This window comes from Bos taurus, chromosome 10 (assembly GCF_002263795.3).
Source record: "Bos taurus isolate L1 Dominette 01449 registration number 42190680 breed Hereford chromosome 10, ARS-UCD2.0, whole genome shotgun sequence".
Taxonomy (NCBI): Eukaryota; Metazoa; Chordata; class Mammalia; order Artiodactyla; family Bovidae; genus Bos; species Bos taurus.
In genome coordinates, this window is record NC_037337.1 from 39,144,861 (window position 1) to 39,167,443 (window position 22,583).

Consider the following 22,583-nt stretch of genomic DNA (forward strand, 5'->3'; position numbering starts at 1 on the left):
TTGATTCCTTCTAAAGCCTGTGAGGAAGAATTTTCATGCCTCTCCCTAGCTTTTGGTGGGTTGCTGGCAATCTTTGGCATTATTTGGCTTGTATAAGCATTATTTTGAAATTGGCCTTCATTTCCATTTGTCATTTTCTCTGCATCCAAATGTCTCTTTTTTAAGGACACCAGTCATATGGAATTAGGGCCCCACCCTACTGGAGTATGACCTCATCTTAGCTCATTATATCTGTCATGGTTCTATTCTCAAGTAAGTTCCTATTTTGAGGTAATGGGGACCAGGACTTCAACATGTAAGTTTGAGGGGAACACAATTCAACCTGTAATATATGATAGGACTATATTTACCTTTGTAAGAAGCTGCCAAACTGTGTTCTGAAGTGGTTGTAACATTTTCATTCCCATCAGCAGTGAATGAACCTTGTCAGTGCCTATCCAATCACTGTCTAGGGGAAGAGAATCCTATTCAAGGGGCTTTCAGTTTCCCATTCCCATTGGCAAGCTCATTCCAGTCTCACCTGGATGCCATAATTACCTGCATTAATCTCTCTTTGTTCTGATCTTATGCCTGACAAGTATCCATCTGTGTAGAAATTGGCTCTTGTCTATTTCTGACCATGTGGTTTAGCCACCTCCCAGGAGAGGCATGTTTCTCATTGTAAATCAATTAAACCAGAGCATGACTTTATGCATTAGTCATTTCAGTTTTGGGGAACCCTCTTGAGAGATGAAATTCTTCTCAGTTTGCTAATAAAATCAAGTGCCTAAGTTTGTGGGGGTCAAGAAACCATGGTAAATGTTCATATGTTTGTCTGTGAAATGTGATAAAAATCACCAGTCCTTCCTGGTGACATCCAGAGGTTGCAGCTGATTATGTGTGTCTTTTATTCCTCATTTTAAACTGGTTCATAGTAAACTTACTTTGTTATCACTGATAATAAAATTTCTTATATTACTTAAACTATTGCTAGAGTGACAATAAATTCTTATTTCCCCTTATAATAATGGTTGGAAACTAAGAAGAGAGTTATAAGGAATTCAGTTCAGTTCAGTTCAGTCACTCAGTCATGTCCGACTCTTTGCGACCCCATGAATCACAGCATGCCAGGCCTCCCTGTCCATCACCAACTCCCGGAGTTCACCCAGAGTCACATCCATCGAGTCAGTGATGCCATCCAGCCATCTCATCCTCTGTCGTCCCCTTCTCCTCGTGCCCCAAATCCCTCCTAGCATTAGAGTCTTTTCCAATGAGTCAACATTTCGCATGAGGTGGCCAAAGTACTGGAGTTTCAGCTTTAGCATCATTCCTTCCAAAGAAATCCCAGGGCTGATCTCCTTCAGAATGGACTGGTTGGATCTCCTTGCAGTCCAAGGGACTCTCAAGAGTCTTCTCCAACACCACAGTTCAAAAGCATTAATTCTTCAGCACTCAGCCTTCTTCACAGTCCAACTCTCACATCCGTACATGACCACAGGAAAACCATAGCCTTGACTAGACGAACTTTGTTGGCAAAGTAACGTCTCTGCTTTTGAATACGCTATCTAGGTTGGTCATAACTTTCCTTCCAAGGAGTAAGAGTCTTTTAATTTCATGGCTGCAGTCACCATCTGCAGTGATTTTGGAGCCCAAAAAAACAAAGTCTGACACTGTTTCCACTGTTTCCCCATCTATTTCCTATGAAGTGATGGGACCAGATGCCATGATCTTCGTTTTCTGAATGTTGAGCTTTAAGCCAACTTTTTCACTCTCCACTTTCACTTCCATCAAGAGGCTTTTGAGTTCCTCTTCACTTTCTGCCATAAGGGTGGTGTCATCTGCATATCTGAGGTTATTGATATTTCTCCCGGCAATCTTGATTCCAGCTTGTGTTTCTTCCACTCCAGCATTTCTCATGATGTACTTTGCATATAAGTTAAATAAGCACGGTGACAATATACAGATTGATTATATTCTTTGCAGCCAAAGATGGAGAAGCTCTATACAGTCAGCAAAAACAAGACCAGGAACTGACTGTGGCTCAGATCATGAACTCCTAATTGCCAAATTCAGACTGAAATTGAAGAAAGTAGGGAAAACCACTAGACCATTCAGGTATGACCTAAATCAAATCCCTTATGATTATCCAGTGGAAGTGAGAAATAGATTTAAGGGCCTAGATCTGATAGATAGAGTGCCTGATGAACTATGGAATGAAGTTTGTGACATTGTACAGGAGACAGGGATCAAGACTATCCCCATGGAAAAGAAATGCAAAAAAGCAAAATGGCTGTCTGAGGAGGCCTTACAAATAGCTGTGAAAAGAAGAGAAATGAAAAGCAAAGGAGAAAAGGAAAGATATAAGCATCTGAATGCAGAGTTCCAAAGAATAGCAAGAAGAGATAAGAAAGCCTTCTTCAGCGATCAATGCAAAGAAATAGAGGAAAACTACAGAATGGGAAAGACTAGAGATCTCTTCAAGAAAATTAGAGATACCAAGGGAACATTTTGTGCAAAGATGGGCTCAATAAAGGACAAAAATGGTATGGACCTGACAAAAGCAGAAGATATTAAGTAGAGGTGGCAAGAATACACAGAACTGTACAAAAAAGATCTTCATGACCCAGATAATCACGATGGTGTGATCACTGACCTAGAGCCAGATATCCTGGAATGTGAAGTCAAGTGGGCCTTAGAAAGCATCACTACGAACAAAGCTAGTGGAGGTGATAGAATTTCAGTTGAGCTATTTCAAATCGTGAAAGATGATGCTGTGAAAGTGCTGCACTCAATATGCCAGCAAATTTGGAAAACTCAACAGTGGCCACAGGACTGGAAAAGGTCAGTTTTCATTCTAATCCCAAAGAAAGGCAATGCCAAAGAATGCTCAAACTACCACACAATTGCACTCATCTCACGTGCTAGTAAAGTCATGCTCAAAATTCTCCAAGCCAGGCCTCAGCAATATGTGAACCGTGAACTTCCTGATGTTCAAGCTGGTTTTAGAGAAGGCAGAGGAATCAGAGATCAAATTGCCAACATCCGCTGGATCATGGAAAAAGCAAGAGAGTTCCAGAAAAACATCTATTTCTGCTTTATTGACTATGCCAAAACCTTTGACTGTGTGGATCACAAGAAACTGTGGAAAATTCTGAAAGAGATGGGCATACCAGACCACCTGATCTGCCTCTTGAGAAATTTGTATGCAAGTCAGGAAGCAACAGTTAGAACTGGACATGGAACAACAACTGGTTCCAAATAGGAAAAGGAGTATAAGGAATTAGTATGATCTAATTCTTATTTCAAATCTTGACCAGATCTATCAGAATTTAGGTGATTTTTGTTGTTTATGAGTGTGTGTGTGTGTGTGTATGTATGGGATGTCATTTCTCTACATTTTTATTTCTTTGAAAGACACTAGGGGGAAAAAAAAAGATCTCAATTTTTAATCTTTGAAAGGTTTTTTACTTTGTACTTAAGAAGAAATAAGGTGGTCTTTCCAAAAGTGTAAGCTCAAACAATCTAAAGAGTTTGTGCCTTGAACTTTTATTATATACTTTGCCCTTTTCCTTGTTTTTTTTTTTTTCCAGTACAAAGTGTTGGGTAATATTCATCCTTGTACACCCCCCCCCCATATTTACCACAGTGAAAAATATTAGTTGGACTGAACTCAAAATAGTTTGAATTCAGTAATCAAAAACAACTCCTTCATTCAAGTAGCAGTTCTATAGGTGATGAGTATTTTCATCCATTATTGAAATGTTTACTGTCAGAAAAATGAGAACTGGGTTTCTGGTACTGTGAAATTCTTTTTAAAGTGTTCTCTCCTATAATGCTAGTGATTCTTTACATATTTACTGATATGTAAAGATGCAAGACTCACTGAGCTATGTTAATAACATATGAGTCAACTGAGAATCAGACATGTGTCAGAGGGTTTATTTTTAATTTTAGACATTTGTAAATAACACTCTATCCATCTCTTCCTCTTAATATGTATAGACTGTGTGTGGTATCTCTTGTTTTTCATTTAATAAGATAATGAAATAATCATTATCATTTTAACTACTTGGCCCAATTTGGTATTTCTGAGCTATTTAAAGTATCATTTGGAGGAAAATAAAATCAGGTGAAATGCTTTTAAATTTGCATTTCTCCTTGACATTAAAGAAGGTATTATATCTGTACTATCCTTGAAGTATTTTCATTCTTGATGTTTTCAGAAATGAGGTAGAAAATTATTGATATGTTCCTTGAAAAAAAAATGAACTTAATTAACACACATTAATTCAAAAGTTCAGTACTGAGTTCTTACTAGCCTATTCTTTACTCTGGAATATGAATATCTCTCCAAATGGAAGTCTGTACTCTCTCCCAACTGTCTATAAGTACTCTGCCTATCACATCTAGTTTTAAAAATACTAAAATTACCCTTAGTGATTGATGTTACTTTTATAATTATGATAAGTGATCTCATGACATCACAAATGGATAATCACTTCTGAATGTTTCTAATTAAAATTGAATAACCTTCAAAAACTTTGCTATTCAGTCTCTCATTCCTGTCTGACTCTTTGTGACCCCATGACTGCAGCATTCTAGGCTTCCCTTTCCTTCACTATCTCCCAGAGTATGCTCAAACTTGTGTCCATTGAGTCAGTGATGCCATCCAGCCATCTCGTCCTCTGTCACCCCCTTTTCCTCCTGCCCTCAATCTTTCCCAGCATCAGGGTCTTTTCCAATGAGTTGGCTTTCCCATCAGGTGGCCAATGTATTTTAGCTTCAGCATCAGCATCAGTCCTTCTAGTGAATATTCAGGGTTGATTTCATTTAGCATTGACTGGTTTGATCTCCTTGCTATCCAAGGGAATCTCAAAAGTTTTACCTAAATAGAATTAAATTTTGTTGTTATTTTCTCTACTGTATTCCCACTTGTGATCAATATTGACTAGAATTCTGCTTTCCTGAAGCTTATCTCATGTTCTGGATCAGTTCAGTTCAGTCACTCAGACATGTCCTACTCTTTGAGACCCTATGGACTGAAGCACGCCAAGCTTCCCTGTCCATAACCAACTTCCGGACCATACTCAAACTCATGTCCATCGCCATCAGTGATGGCATCCAGCCATCTCATCCTCTGCCGTCCCCTTCTCCTCCCGCCTTCAATCTTTCCCAGCATCAGGGTCTTTTTAATGAGTCAGTTCTTCACATCATATGGCCAAAGTATTGGAGTTTCAGCTTCAGCATCAGTCCTTCCAATGAATATTCAGGACTATTTTCCTTTAGGATGGACTGGTTTAACTTCCTTGCAGTTCAAGGGACTCTCAAGAGTCTTCTCAAACACCACAATTCAAAAGCATCAATTCTTCGGTGCTCAGCTTTCTTTACAGTCTAACTCTCGCATCCATACATGACCACTGGAAAAACCATGGCTTTGACTAGACAGACCTTTGTTGGCAAAGTAATGTCTCTGCTTTTTAATATGCTGTCTAGGTTGGTCATAGCTTTTCTTCCAAGGAGCAAGTGTCTTTTTGGAGCCTCAAAAGATAAATATCTGTCACTGTTTCCATTGTTTCCCCATCTATTTGCCATGAAGTGATGGGACCAGAAGCCATGATCTTACTTTTCTGAATGTTGAGTTTTAAGCCAACTTTTTCACTATCCTCTTTCACTTTCATCAAGAAGATCTTTAGTTCTTCTTTTTTTTCTGCCATAAGGATGGTGTCATCTGCATATCTGGGGTTATTGATTTCATGTTTTGGACAGGTTTACATATATATATTTTTTCCCCCTTTTTTGAGTTAGCATTGTTTTGCTTTGAACACAGCTATGATTTGATCTTGGTTCTGTAAGAGATATGGTTTTACTGTACAAATCACTGTCTTTGTCAGCTTTTTGCACCTTGCACACAACTTTAGCTTAGAATTGGGGCCGAGTATGTGCTCAGACTGTGCTCTCATGCTGTGCTCATAGTGTTTTGTGATCAAAACTCCTTGATTAGGTATTTAGACCTCTAGTCCATAAAAATTGATCATATATATATATATAAAATTGAATAGAACTTTGAAAATTCTATGTTCTTCCTACATATGCATATACTATAGCAGTAGGTTTTTATTCTAGATGCTCATCATTAAGTAAAACTTATTCCAAAGAATTTATATTCTGTTGGGTGCATTTGTGAGTGGGGGACAAGGACTTTTATAATTATAAATTGAATCAGTTTAATGCATATGTTCCTTTTATGGGTTAAATTAACTGGCATTCTTAACTTAGAACAAATTCTAAAAGATCTATACCATAATAAACAAGCCAATTTACTGTGATTTTTAATGAAGAAGAGAGAGGAAAACATGAGGTTTTAGTACTGTATAATGCTCAAAATTCTCTAAGCCAGGCTTTAGCAATACATGAACTGTGAACTTCCAGATGTTCACAGTTCACAGAAGCTGGTTTTAGAAAAGGCAGAGGAATCAGAGACCAAATTGCCAACATCTGCTGGATCATGGAAAAAGCAAGAGAGTTCCAGAAAAACATCTATTTCTGCTTTATTGACTATGCCAAAGCCTTTGACTGTGTGGATCACAATAAACTGTGGAAAATTCTGAAAGAGATGGGAATACCAGACCACCTCACCTGCCTCCTGAGAAACCTATATGCAGGTCACAAAGTAACAGTTAGAACTGGACCTGGAACAACAGACTGGTTCCAAATAGGAAAAAGAGTACATCAAGGCTGTATATTGTCACCCTGCTTATTTAACTTATATGCAGAGTACATCATGAGAAACGCTGGGCTGGAAGAAGCACAAGCTGGAATCAAGATTGTTGGGAGAGATATCAATACCCTCAGATATGCAGATGACACCACCCTTGTGGCAAAAAGTGAAGAGGAACTAAAAAACCTCTTGATGAAAGTGAAAGAGGAGAGTGAAAAAGTTGGTTTTAAGCTCAACATTCAGAAAACAAAGATCATAGCATCTGGTCCCATCACTTCATGGCAAATGGATGGGGAAACAGTGGAAACAGTGTCAGACTTTATTTTTTGGGACTCTAAAATCACTGCAGATTATAATTGCAGCCAAGAAATTAAAAGACTCTTACTCCTTGAAAGGAAAGTTATGACCAACCTAGATAGCATATTAAAAAGCAGAGACATTACTTTGCCTACAAAGGTCCATCTTGTCAAGGCTATGGTTTTTCCAGTGGTCATGTATGGATGTGAGAGTTGGACTGTGAAGAAAGCTGAGCGCCGAAGAATTGATGTTTTTGAACTGTGGTATTGGAGAAGACTCTTGAGAGTCCCTTGGACTTCAAGGGGATCCAACTGGTCCATCCTAAAGGAGACCAGTCCTGGGTGTTCATTGGAAGGACTGAGGCTAAAGCTGAAACTCCAATACTTTGGCCACCTCATGGGAAGAGTTGACTCACTGGAAAAGACTCTGATGCTGGGAGGGATTGGGGGCAGGAGGAGAAGGGGACGACAGAGGATGAGATGGCTGGATGGTGTCACCAACTCAATGGACATGAGTTTGAGTGAACTCTGGGAGTTGGTGATGGACAGGGAGGCCTGGCATGCTGTGATTCATGGGGTTGCAAAGAGTCAGACAACGACTGAGTGACTGAACTGAACTGAACTCATTTCACCTTAGTTAAAGTTTAACTTTTCCTTAGAAGTAGTGTTTTCTCTTTTTAGAAGATTTTAACTTGGAAGTAGGTAGCTGTTAAAAATTAGCTATGCTGCTGCTAAGTCGCTTCAGTCATGTCCGACTCTGTGTGACCCCAGAGACGGCAGCCCACCAGGCTTCCCTGTCCCTGGGATTCTTCAGGCAAGAACGCTGGAATGGGTTGCCATTTCCTTCTCCAATGCATGAAAGTGAAAAAGTGAAAGTGAAGTCGTTCAGTCTTGTCTGACTCTTAGCGACCCCATGGACTGCAGCCTACCAGGCTCGTGCACCCATGGGATTTTCCAGGCAAGAGTACTGGAATGGGTTGCCATTGCCTTCTCCAAAATTAGCTATAAATATCTATTAACCAAACATAATAATGACCCCTTATTTTTTTTTTATTTCATTCAGGCTTTAAAAAAAAAAAAAAACAGCATAAAACAATATCAGCTTCATTATCAGTTATTTATTATGTGCTACACCTATGATTTGTTTCCAATCTCCACTTTTACCATAGTTACTAAGTCCTATACTAATATTGTAGTTATAGATTTATAATCTTATTTGCATTAAACACTCCATATTATTTTAAATTATATCTTACATATTTATATTTAAATATCTACATTTGTATGTGTATATCCTAAAATAGTTGTAAATTATAATGTAACTGTAAAGTATGTATCAGGGTTGTTTTTCTCTTAAGCCTATAAATATTTACCAAATAACTTCAAGCATTTAAAAAAAACATCCTAAAGGAGAACTAACATTCTATTAGACTTTAAGGTACTTTTAAGTGTTTTCTGTTGTAACTAGTATTACAAAAAAAAGTCTTCTCAAAATTTGATTTCAATATTTTAGGGAAGTTTTCTTCAAGTAAATTTCTGAGTCAAAAGAGGTAAACACTTTTAGGGCTCCAAAATACAGATGGCAAATTATTTTTTCTGAAAAATGAACAATTTGCTCTGTAACAGAGTGATTGAATCTAAGTTGTACTGTAATCAATCCATTATTATTTATTTAAAAATTCTGTAGTAAAGCATATTTTCTTTCATTAATTTGCATACCTTTGATTACTAGTAGGTATAAATTTTTTCTATATATAAAACATCTACTGTCCTCAGTATAAATATTAAAGATTCATATTATTTGTACATTATTCATTTAAAGGTTTTAATATTTTATTTATTGATTTAATGAGATTTTTATATACAAAAGCCATTTGTGGAACTGTCCCTTCAAATGCTTCAAGAGCACCAGCTATTAAGAATGGGCTGTTGACTTTAGTGATAGGGTGCTGTCTAAAGTGATGTACAGGCATCATACAGTGAGTGTTTCTTCTGAGACTGAGATAAATTTTGCTCAATCTCAGAAATAAAAATTATGGCACTTCTGAATGGTTGGTATATTATTAGCCATTGGATATAGACATTGAGGCTGGCTTTGTTACTCTTATTTCTTTAAGAAGTTAAGAATTGAACTCAGACTATCATTAGTTATTACACAGAATATTATGGTATTTTGCTTCTAATTACATTTTTAGATTTATCATGTATTCCATTAATTTCAACCTTTTAACTCACTAATCATTACTTGGTGTAATAAAATACATATTTCTGTAAGCCAGCAAGCCCTGCTTTTGAAAGAATGAAGGATACAAAAAACCTTTCAATTAGATAAAGCAAACTAAAAAGTGCTTTGAATAGCTATTGCTAAAGCTTTTTTTCATTGTAATTAAAAAAATGTATAAAGAGTCACATTTTATGTGATTAAACACAAAATAGTTGCGTTTTCTTCCATGATACCTTTAATTCTTTTATAAGCTTAGATAGTACAATAGAGTAAAGAAGACCTTAATGCTTAGCATGCATAGATGAAGAGATGAGGAAATGGGAAATGGACCTGAGATTTTCCCGCTCTGTACTGCCTTTTCACTTGTGACAACAGATTTTGAGGCTCGTGTGCTCTACTCTGTGTAAATGCACAGTGCCTTTGAAATTGTATTATGGTAGTTACGAAAACTTTTGCCATGAGTAAGGTAAAACTCAACTAATGTCAACCTAAATAGATTTTTTTCCTCCACTGAAAGCAAGTGTAGAGATAGATATTTGACATATTTGTAAAATTTCTTGGCTTTTCCCTTATGGATGAAAAATGCACGTGTACCCCAATGTTCATCGCAGCACTGTTTATAATAGCCAAGACATGGAAGCAACCTAGATGCCCATCAGCAGATGAATGGATAAGAAAGCTGTGGTACATATACACAATGGAATATTACTCAGCCATTAAAAAGAATACATTTGAATCAGTTCTAATGAGGTGGATGAAACTGGAGCCTATTATACAGAGTGAAGTAAGCCAGAAGGAAAAACATAAATACAGTATACTAACGCATATATATGGAGTTCAGAAAGAGGGTAACAATAACCCGGTGTGCGAGACAGCAGAAGAGACACTGATGTATAGGACAGTCTTATGGACTCTGTGGGAGAGGGAGAGGGTGGGAAGATTGGGGAGAATGGCAATGAAACATGTAAAATATCATGTAGAAAACGAGTTGCCAGTCCAGGTTCGATGCACGATGCTGGATGCTTGGGGCTGGTGCACTGGGACGGCCCAGAGGGATGGTGTGGGGAGGGAGGAGGGAGGAGGGTTCGGGATGGGGAACACATGTATACCTGTGGCGGATTCATTTTGATATTTGGCAAAACTAATACAATTATGTAAAGTTTAAAAATAAAATAAAAAAAAAAAAGAAAAAAGAAAAAAAAAGAAAAATGGTTGCCACAATCCCAAGTGTGGTGTCTATACTCCAGAAAGGAATAAACTGATGAATAGACTAGTAGCAGCAGAGTTCCATTTGAATTTTGTTTGTTTATTTTTGACTGTGCTGGGTCTTCATTGCTGCATGAGGGTTTTCTCTAGTTGCAGCAAGAGGGGCTCTCTCTACTTGTGGTGTGTTGACCTCATTGTGGTGGCTTCTCTTCTCATGGAGCATGGGCTCTAGGGCACGTGGGCTCTCAGTTGTGGTGGTGCATGGGCTTAGTTGCCCCATGAATGTGGAATCTTCCCAGACCAGGGATTGAACCTGTGTTCCCTACATTAGCAGGCAGACTCTTAACCACTGGACCACCAGGCAAGTTCCACTTGAATCTTGATGAGCAAAATTCTATTATATGGCTACTTTGAGACAGGCAAGTATCTGTCTTCTCTCATCTCACAGTGGAGATGAACAAGAGAAACAGGATGCCAGTGAGTGTTGTGAATGGTTATTGCTTCATAGTTGTATATAAAGTCACTTTCTAAATTTTAAGTTAATTGCTCCTTCTAAATTAGATTAGAAACTCATTTAGGGCTGCTTCTAATCCCTTCTTTTTCCCTACAAGAGTATCTAGCAAAATACATAGCATTAATATTTGAAATTTATTGATATTAAAATGTTAGGATAAAAATAAGTACATTATTGGGTTTTTGTTAAGTGTACACTCTTAATGAGACACAAAAGCTAATTTTATAAAATTTATTTAATGTAAATGTAATGTAACCTTACCAATAGGAACTCTAATCACAAAAGTATTTCGCTAAGTATTTTACTCAATAGATGAGAGTGGAGGTGTACCCAGGTCCCAAGTCAATCTAAATGTTTTAGAATTGTATAAGAAATTAGATTACTGGTTCTATTAGTTTCTGTTGCTGCGTAACAAATTTCATAATTTAGTGGCTTAAGACAACACAAATTTATTATCTCAGTTTCTGTGGACCAGTATTATGGGTAGATGCACTGTCTGCTTAGGATCCTCCCCTGCCGAGGATCTCACTAGGCTGAAATCAAGGTATTGGCTAGGCTACAATATCATCTGAGGTTCAAAGACCCTTTCTGAATTTACTGTTTGTTGACAGAAATCAGCTTCTTGTTATAGGACTTACGCTCCAGTTTCCTTACGTATTGTTGACCAGAAATGACACTTATTTCTTAGAGGTCATCCTCAGGACCTTGCCACATGGTCATTTTCACATGCAGTATGGCTGTTAGCTTCTTCAAGGCCAGAAGGAGCATATCTCTGCGGTATTGAATTTCTTCAACTTCTAAAATCCCTCCACTCGCAATTTCTTTAAAGGGTTTGCCTGAGTAAGTCAGGCTCCCTTAGGATCAGTTCAGTTCAGTTCAGCCACTCAGTCGTGTCCGACTCATTGCGACCCTATGAACCGCAGCACACCAGGCCTCCCTGTCCATCACCAACTCCGGGAGTTCACTCAGACTCACGTCAATCAAGTCAGTGATGCCATCTAGCCATCTTATCCTCTAGTCGTCCCCTTGTCCTCCTGTCCCCAATCCCTCCCAGCATCAGTCTTTTCCAATGAGTCAACTCTTCGCATGAGGTAATCTCCCTTTTGATTAATTTAAAGTCAGCTGATTAAAGGTTTTAATTACTTTTGCAAAATTTTTCAGCTTTTGCCATATAGCATGACCTGATCATAGGAGTGGTATTCTACCTTAAAGTATCCTATTCATATGGCTTACCCATGCGGGAGGGGCCTGGATTATACAGGACATTGACACTAGATGGTGATAATCATAACTGTGGAGACCCTCTACAATTTTGCCTTACCACACTGGTCAAACTTCAGTATTATATTTAATACTTTCAAGAACTAATTATGAATGATAGATTTAGAAAAAATAAAGTAATATGTCAAATATATCTGAGGATCTAGAGAAGCCTCTCAAGTAATGTAGGGATTTCTTTAGACATGGAATGTTTTTAATGTATGATAGGATCACCTTTCTTGCAATCAGATTCAATTGTCAGAGTTGCTAACCATTATACCCACACCACCAAATGACATGTAAAACTTAGTGTGGTCCCTCTCACAAAGAAATTGCTCAGTTAATGTTACCTGAAATTATTCTTTTTACTGATGGATTAAAATACATTTTCTTTTTAGCACCAATGTGTCAGTTTGAAGGTTGGATGGCTATTGTTTTGTTAATTAAATAAGTATAAATTATGCTGTGTGGGTAAAATTTGATTTTGCAGAAAACTGCAAAATGATTTGACTTTTTGTCCTTCAAAGAGTGTCAAGAGAAATTGAACTGATTGCAAAGTGGCTAGGATTGAAAAGGTTTTATGTTGAAAAAAAAATGAGTTTATTCACGGAATTCTTATGAATCATTCTTTTGTATCTTTTTTAGGGCATTGTATGATTGTTGCAATCACATTTATTCTCAGGAATCTCCTTTGCTCTTATGAACTTTCATTATCTGACACTCATTTCATCAGTTAAAATGAGATAGAAGCAGAAAATTGTGATAGCATTTGGGAAAAAATATCTAACTGGTGATTTGACGATACCTATGTTTCTTAAAAGCATTTGTGCAGAAAGAAAAAGAAACAAGTTGTGATTTATAGTGGAGAAAGTCATAACCTTAGAGTTCATCCTAACTCTACCCTAACTAACCCTGAGAATTTAGACAAATCTGACTTTTGAGAAAATTCGAGAAAAATTATCTCTAATCTCCACTAAATTATTAGTATCTTGATAATACCATGTGATATCTATTAGAGGATAATTTCCAAATTTAATTAAGTAAATGGAATGTGTTGATATTAACATTTTTGTTCTTAATTTTATGTTGATTTTTACATGCATGAGATTTTTATATTGTTTTTGCATGTACAAATGTGATAAAGCTATGTTTCCATTCTTTAATTTGGTGAGTAAAAGAGCTATTTTTTGCTTCATATCTTTGTTGTTTTAGTTGCTAGCTTGTGTCCGACTCTTTTGCAGTCCTGACTGTAGCCTTCCAGGCTTCTCTGTCCATGGGGTTTCTCAGGCAAGAATACTGGAGTGGGTTGCGATTTTCTCCTCCAGGGAATCTTTCTGACCCAGGGATCCAACCTTCATCTCCTGCATCGATAGGTGGATTCTTTACCACGGAGCCACCAGGGAAGCCCCGCCCCATATCATTATGAGTACTTTAAAACATAGTGAGTAAAACTAATGCACAGGGTTACAGAATAATGGAAATTTATTTAACTATTTCTTGTCTGTAAATGTTTAGCTCATTAATCCTTTACTGTGTCCACCGAAAGACCTATAAAAGGGAGGGCTAAGTAGTTGAAATTGAGTGTAGTGTATGTAAGGTATCTTACCTTTATAGAAGGTTATCTATTTCTGGGATGTAACAATTCTTGGCCTTTAAATTATGAAACCAAATTAAAATTACTTTTTAATATATTGATGTGAAGATTCTATAAAAATCTTTTGCTTTCTACAACTAAAACTTTTTAATTTTATATTTACCTTTAATTTTATTTTTGTTTTAGATTTCAGTGATTATACTATTCCAAACAAACAAAAAAAAATACTTATTAATATATTTACTACTGGGGTTCTATATAGAATGTATACTCTACTAGTTTTTTCATCTTACAGAGAGAGAGATTTCTGATCACTGATCACTGGGATTTCAGTTAGATATACAGATATTCAGAGGAAGTCCAATTTAAGTTTTTTTTCCCCCTAATTTCTTTATTACTTTGATTTATGGAGCAAGTAGGATGCATGTGGAGAGTGTAGAGGTAGGAATATTCTTAAGTTTCACAAATGAAAACTTTCAAAGTTGCTTTCTTTGACTTCCCTGTGGTATACTTCTTTTCTTCAATTATGATTTTTTTTTCTGAAACTTTAATGTTCTTTGCCAAAACATTTGTAAACCCATGGTGATATTTATCAGATGACTTGAGTAAGAAACCTTTAATCCATTCCTACTTCCGCCTCTGACTCTTTCAATGACCCTGAAAAATTAGTATTCCTCCTACTATCTCTCAAGGTAAAAACCCAAAACAACAACAAAAATATAAAAGGGATATTCTGAAGCTTAATTATAATTATGATTCATAATAAGATCCACTGAGATATTTCAAGAAAAGTTGTTATACACAGGCAAAATATTATTATAAAACTCTCTTGAGTTTTAGATTATTATTTACAGATTTCAGCAGAATTATATTTCAGTTGTGGCTGTAGGGTCTCTGGTGTTTTCCTATCAACTAAAACTTTTATTCTCCATAATAAATGTTTCTAAGCCATGGTTTCCTTGAAGAAGAAAATGTAGTAACTTAAAAATGTTAAGTTGCATATATGAATGTTAAATTGCCTTCCCTTTACCATTATGTTGGGGTGAGTTTAAAGTTATTAAGATATCTAACATATCTTAGATAGGCATAAGATGTAAGATAGAGAAAGACTACATAATTGTTTCATTTAAACCATCAAATACTTACATTCTAATGGGGTGTTAAAGAGACTTGTTGAAAGCAACTTAGCTGTATTTTTTACATATTTCTTTATATGTAGCTTGGATTACAGAGTATAGTGTAGTGTCTAAGCATCCGGATTCTAGTGTAAGATTGTGGACAGATCTTTGCTCTATCATGTATAAGCTGTGCAACTTGGACCAACTTATAAAATAGTCCATACCTCAATGTCCCCACTTATAAAATGGAGATAATAATAGAATGGGCTGTTAGATAAATGAAATATACATACTAATGTTTGGCACATATAAGTGCTCAACAAATACTAGCCTTTCCTACATAGCTGGTCTTGGCGCTATTTCTTAATGTCAGTACCTGTTAACTGTATGGAACAAGAACCCTTCCTAGGAAAGACTGCTCTCCCCATTTCATCTGCCTGTCTCTTGTTTGTAAAAAAGCTGTAGTCTTCCATGCCTTCCCTGATCAAGAATTAATGATTGAAAGGATGTGAACATGTGGTGACAAACTGGCCAGGAGAACTGGTATCAACTTAAACAATAAATAAGCAATATGGCAGTCACAGAATCTTTAGTTCCTTCCTGAAAGACATAGATAAGAGTATATTTGCATATTCCTGCAATTGTATTGCAATTACTAAAGCCTCCTCCAAATGGTAACCATGAGCATGTAGCATGCAGACCTGTTACAGCCTGAGGATAGCAGTTTAAACCCCTGTGACACCACCCTGATACCTCACCATCAAACAGAGAATTGTGCACTAACTGATCATACCTGGATTAATTCCTTCCTTCACCTTGCCTTTAAAAATGCTTCTTGAAACCATTCAGAAGGGTTTTGTTTTGTTTTTCTGAACATTAGCTTCCCTGGACTCCTTGTCTTGCCCCTGAAGTAAGTGCTGCACTTTCCTTCACCACAGCTCAATGTCAGTAGATTGGCTTTACTGCATGTGAGCTAGTAGACCCAAGTTTGGTTTGGTAACAATTTTATTAAAATTAGAGAGCTGTTTATTTTCATTCCTGATTTCTTCTATATTTACAACAATGTGGATTGTTGACTGTCATAATTTTTGCTTTGTTCTTGCTTAAACTTCTTCCATGGAGTCTTCATTCATTACATGAGCTCAATTTTTATATTATGGATTTAAATTATACTATTAAATCTAAAACCATCATTTAGACATTTATAAATAATAAAAATATAAGAAAAACTTAAATTCATTGGGCATATGTCAAGTAGAAGGAATATTTCCAAGTACTTTAAATTCATTACTTTGTTTAATTTTCAAAATAGCAATGTTTGTTACTGTTGTTGTTCAGTCGATGTCATGTCCAACTCTTTGCGACCCAGAAACTGCAACATGCCAGACTTCCCTGTCCTTCATTATCTCCCTGAGTTTTCTCACACTCATGTCCATTGAGTCAATGATGCCATCCAGTAATATCATCCTCTGTTGTCCCCTTCTCCTCCTGCCTTGAATCTTGCCCAGCATTTGGGTATTTTCCAATGAGTTCATTCTTCACATCAGGTGGCCAAAGTACTGGAATTTCAGCTTCAGCATCAGTTGTTCCAATGAATATTCAGGGTTGATTTCCTTTAGGATTGACTGGTTTGATATCCTTGCTGTGCAAAGGACTCTCAAGAGTCTTCTCTAGCACCACAGTTTGAAAGCATTAATTCTTCAGTACTTAGCCTTCTTTATGGTCCAACTGTCACATCCGTACATGACCAGCAGAAAAACCATAGCTTTGACTACAGAACTTTGTCAGTAAAGTTGTCTGCTTTGAATACGCTGTCTAGGTTTGTCATAGCTTTTCTTCCAAGGAAAAAGCCTCTTTTAATTTTATGGCTACAGTCACCATCTGCAGTGATTATGGAGCCCAAGAAAATAAAGTCTGTCACTGCTTCCGCTTTTCCCCCATCTATTTACCATGAAGTGATGAGACCAAATGCCATGATCTTAGTTTTCTGAATGTTGAGCTTTAAGCCAACTTTTTCACTCTCCTCAATCACTTTCATCAAGGGGCTTTTTAGTTCCTCTTCACTTTCTGCCGTAAGGGTGGTGTCATCTACATATCTGAGATTATTGATATTTCTCCCATCAATCTTGATTCCAGCTTGTGCTTCCAGCCCAGCATTTCTCATGGTGTACTCTGCACAGAAGTTAAACAAGCAGGGTAATAATATACAGCCTTGACGTACTCCTTTCCCAATTTGGAACCAGTCCATTTTTTCCATGTCTGGTTCTAGCTGTTTCTTCTTTTCCTGCATACAGATTTCTCAGGAGACAGGTAAGGTGGTCTGGTATTCCCGTCTCTTGAAGAATTTTCCACAGTTTGTTTTGATCCACACAGTCAAAAGCTTTAGCGTAATCAATGAAGCAGAAGTAGATTTTTTTGGCATTCCTTTGCTTTTTTCTATGATCCAATGGATGATGGCAATTTGACCTCTGGTTCCTCTGCCTTTTCTAAATCCAGCTTGTACATCTGAAAGTTCTCGGTTCCCATATTATTATTATCATTAACCCCATTTGTAAATAAAAACCAACTAAAATTAGTAGAAATTGGCCAGACTACTTAAGTCTATGGACAGAGCTAGAGTTTCAGCTCATATTATCTATTGATAAAGCCCATAATAGAACCTCTAAATTCTATTTTCTTATATTTCACTCAAATGTCTATTACTTCAGAATATACAAACTCACTTTTTTAAAAAATCCCAATCTGAGCTCTCTCTAGCATTTATATTCCTTTTTAAATTAATTTATTAATTTTATTTGTGGTTGTGCTGCATGTTCATTGCTACATGTGGGCTTCTCTAGTTGCAGTGAGTGGGGGCTACTCTTTGTTGTGCTGTACAGGCTTCTCATTGTGGTAGCTTCTCTTACTGTGGAACACAGGCTCAGGTTGCCGGCTTTCATAGCTGCAGAACAGGGGCTCGTTAGTTGTGGCTCGCAGGCCCTAGAGCATGTGGGTTACAATAATTGTGGCACATGAAATTTAGTTGTCCACTGCTGCTGCTGCTGCTAAGTCGCTTCAGTCGTGTCCGACTCTGTGCGACCCCATAGACCGGAGCCCTCCGTCCATGGGATTTTCCAGGCAAGAGTACTGCAGTGGGGTGCCATTGCCTTCTTCGAGTAGTTGTCCACAGTGTGTGGAATTTTCCCAAATCGGAGATTAAACCCATGTCCCCTGCAATAGCAGGTGGATTCCCATCCACTCTACCATCAGGGATGTCTCCTAACATATATATTTCTTATATTGCCATGATTAGTCCTACTTGGAATTCATGATTCTTTCTTGTAACTTACTTCTTTCCCTCACATTTGGTACTAATTTTGTTCTCCCTTGGTAATATTTCCGGCTTAAAATTACATTCCTGTGTAATTTTCTCTGCTACTACCCTGGCCTACACTTTCCTTTAAATGTTTGGATTACTGCCTTAATGCCTAATTATTCTCTCCTAACTTCCGCTTCCCCAGATTACACTCCAATTTGCCATTTCCTAGCTATGTGACCCTAACAGATTAATTTATCTTCCAGTGTATCAACTTTAAAATATGGATAATAATATCTACCTAATAGGGTTGCTCTAGATTTCAAAACATAACATTAAAGGATTTCCATAATTTGGCCCAACTGTATCTGAACTATTTTAGTTCCTCAAGCAATGTTTTTTAGAAAGGCTAGTTGGGTTTTCCTTTGTCTTCTGAATCTTTATATCCAAGTCCTTACAGTTCACTTAACCTAACATGTCTGTCTCTTTCCCTCCTGATATCTAGTTTCTATGTGTGCATCAAGTTCCAGCTCAGGCCCCACTGTCTCATGGTCAGTAAGTTTTGGGATCACTTTATTTTAACACTTACATAGGTGTGAGACTGTTGAGTGTCCCTTGGTTCACGCTTTCTCAGTTATATGGCATCTTACCTTTTATGCCTCACAATACCTAATTTAATGCTTCCTATTCAGGGGGTTGGAGGAGGGCATGGCAACCCATCCAGTCTTCTTGCCTGGAGAATCTGCGTGGACAGTGGAGCCTGGCGGGCTGAAGTCCATGGGGTCACAAAGAGTTGGACATGACTGAATGACTAAGCATGCACATACAGGGTTTAGTAAGTATTTAGTAACCATTTGTTGAATTATTTTGATTCTTAGATCAATTTCTTGTTACACAGTTTGTTCCCAGGGGTTTATGCTGAAACTCAATGGAAAATGTCATTTTTTCCCACAGCTACTATTCCTCACTTGTATTATTGTGTTGTCATCATGAAGTATAAATCTCACCTCCAGCTACAAGAATAGTTCGATTTTTAACGACTAATTAGAATTATTCCAATATTATCCCCCTGTGGTTGGCTCAGAAATGGTGAATAAGTATATTAGGCTGAAGTTCGTCAGTGCATGGCAGTCACCAGGTTTCCATAAGAGCAAACCCAGGTCTTTTATGTATCATTTAGGTCAGTGGGTTTCAAACTCAGTGTGCATCAGAATCATCTAGCAGACTTATTAAAATACAGATTTCTGAACCTCATCCCCAGAATTTCTGGGGTCATAGATGAGGCCTAAGAATTCTCAAAACTCTGCTAATTGGAAGATCACATTCTGAGGATCACTGGTTTGGGGCTTTGCTACTCAAAGTGTGATCCACATATCAACAGCTTTGACCTCATTTGGGAGCTTGTTTGAAATTCAGGGTTTTGAACTTGAAGACCTACTGAATCTGTATTTTCAATTTAACAAAATACCTGCCCAGGTGATCCACATGCACGTCAAATTTCAGAAGTACTAGTTTAGGGGGAGACATTTATTTTCCTGCTGGCTGTCCAAGAAGCAGATAACAGATTGCTATTGCTAGTCATCTTATGATCATAGGTGGAGCAAGCTTTTAATCAAAGCTGGTGATAGAAAAGGCAGAATGAAGCTATAGAAAACACTGGGTCCTTCATTGAAATTGTTAATCTGGGTTCACCTTTGTGCTACATAATAATTTTATTTTATTTTTTGTCCTTGAACAAAAAATACCCCTTATTGTTAAGGGCATTTTAAGTTGAAATTTCTATTTCTTACATATTAACTATATAAGTCTCTGACATGAAAAGTATTCATATATACTGCCTTGGATTAGTAAGACATTGCTGTCATATTATCTAAAAGCTTATGAATTTATTTTCCAATAAACTGGTATATCAAAAGCACCAGTATTTGGTGACAGCAATTTGTGTTATTTTTATTTTTTTTTTAATTTATTTATTTTAATTAGAGGCTAATTACTTTACAGTATTGTATTGGTTTTGCCATACATCAACATGAATCTGCCATGGGTGTACACATGTTCCCAATCCTGAACCTCGCTCCCACCTCCCTCCCCATACCATCCCTCTGGGTCATCCCATTGCACCAGCCCTGAGCACCCTGTATCATGCATCAAACCTGGACTGGTGATTCGTTTCTTATATGATATTATACATGTTTCAATGCCATTCTCCCAAATCATCCCCCCCACCACAGAGTCCAAAAGACTGTTCTATACATCTGTGTCTCTTTTGCTGTCACACATACAGGGTTATCTTTACCATCTTTCTAAATTCCATATATATGTGTTAGTATACTGTATTGGTGTTTTTCTTCCTGGTTTACTTCACTCGTATAATTGGCTCCAGTTTCATCCACCTCATTAGAACTGATTCAAATGTATTCTTTTTAATGGCTGAGTAATACTCCATTGTGTATATGTACCACAGCTTTCTTATCCATTCATCTGCTAATGGACATCTAGGTTTCTTAAAAAGTTAAAACTGTTAATATAATAAGGAAGAAAAACACACAAGGAAAGATAATTTTCTTAGGCAGTTGAACAAATGTTGAAGGAAACAAGAAAGGAGAGGATTAAAGACAAAAATATTGCTTGAGGTGAATATAGCTAATCTCAGACTGTAAGCACAATTAATTGCACATTTCACCTGAGAGAAAGAAAAATAATAATAACATAATCCATAACTACTTTTGAGTATTATCACATGCCAGACATTGTATTGTTTCTATACTTTACATAATTTAATACTGATTTATGACAGACAATATTGAAAACAGATGTATGTAATACGTATATATATATATTTTTTCAGTCACTCAGTGTCTGACTACTTGTGACCCCATGGACTATACAGTCCATGGAATTCTTTAGGCCAGAACACTGGCGTGGATAGCCTTTCCCTTCTCCAGGGGATCTTCCCAACCCAGGGATTGAATGCAGGTCTCCTGCTTTGCAGGTGGATTTTTTACCAGCTAAGCCACAAGGTAAGCTCAAGAATACTGGAGTGAGTAACCTATCCCTTCTCCAGTGGATATTCCTGACCCAGGAATTGAACTGGGGTCTCCTGCATTGAGGGTGGATTCTTTACCAACTGAGCTAACAGGGAAGCCAATATGTATAATACTCCTATTTTATTTATTAGGAATCAGAAGTTATGAAAAATTTAGTAACTTAAGTCAAACAACTAGTAAAGTATAGGACTGTACATCAGACATAAGTCTTCATTCCATAGAGTTGGTTATTTTCCATAAAGTAAGAATAAAGCTGAAGAGTTGAAATAGTCTAACTGTCTTCCTGGGAAATTTTCTCTTAGGAAAGTGATAAAGGCAGTATAAGTTAGTTTTATGTACTTTCAGTTTTAAGGCATATTAATTATAAACCAATTTTTCAATATTTTAAAGTATATAAGGTATTAACACTAGTATAGGTATCTAATAACTATTAATTTTCTCACATGAACAAGATCACCCGTATCCAATAAATTTCTGAATGGTCACACCAACAATTAAAAACTAAATAATAATGTTTAATTAATGTATTTTTTACATATAAAATATAATCTATTTTTTTTAATGTTAAAATATTCAGTAACAAATTTGGACTAAATTAACAAATTAAAAGTTACCCTCTAACTGACATATGAAAAGCTATGGTAAAACTGAGACTATTTTAACTATTTATGAACTTTTGTGCGTGTTCAATTACTGCTGGCATTAAGGCAAGAGAAAAATAAATATTGCTGTTCTTCAGCTGGCATTTTAAAAAAGAAATTAAGGCTATTCCTTGGAAAGAAAAACCATCATCCTCTAGAAAGTCTTTGTGGTGATTATACCTCTTAGGGAAAATCTTTCTCTACTTGATCTACAGTAACTCTTACATTATTTGCAGAGATGATTTTATGTAAGTATTATTTCATAACCACCAATTTTACATATCACCCTCTTAAGTGAGAAAATATAACCTTAGGGAGAAAAGGAACTATAAAAGAAATATTCTTTTGATCTATAATTAGCAGCATATCATTCATGGTAATTTAAGAACAAGGAATACAGCTATAGGCACTAAATCTGTTTCATGTACATACAAGATATTAATGAACCCTTTTAAAATCTGGGGGCTTTTTCTGTTAAAATGACTACAAAATGGATATTCTTTGCAGAACATTTCAATACTATGTCAGAAAATATCTAAAACAGTAAACAAAATTGTAAATGATTTGAAAAGAATATTATTTACATGCAAAGTGTTTCTATTACTTTGGAAGGCAATATTATAAATATTGGTTATATATTATGCAACAATCAGTGATGAACTCAGACTTTCAAACACTAAAATGAATGCAT

The 22,583-nt window shown here is 36.6% G+C and overlaps 1 long non-coding RNA gene across 2 annotated transcripts in view; it reads left to right on the forward strand.

Annotated features, from left to right (window-relative positions):
- The first annotated feature begins 221 nt into the window (after positions 1 to 221).
- LOC112448560 (uncharacterized) overlaps positions 222 to 22,583 on the forward strand; it is a 39,030-nt gene continuing 16,668 nt past the window's right edge. For both annotated transcript variants that reach the window (XR_003036958.2, XR_009496185.1), the window contains exon 1: positions 222 to 295. This is a non-coding gene — a long non-coding RNA (uncharacterized lncRNA). The remainder of the gene's footprint in view (positions 296 to 22,583) is intronic.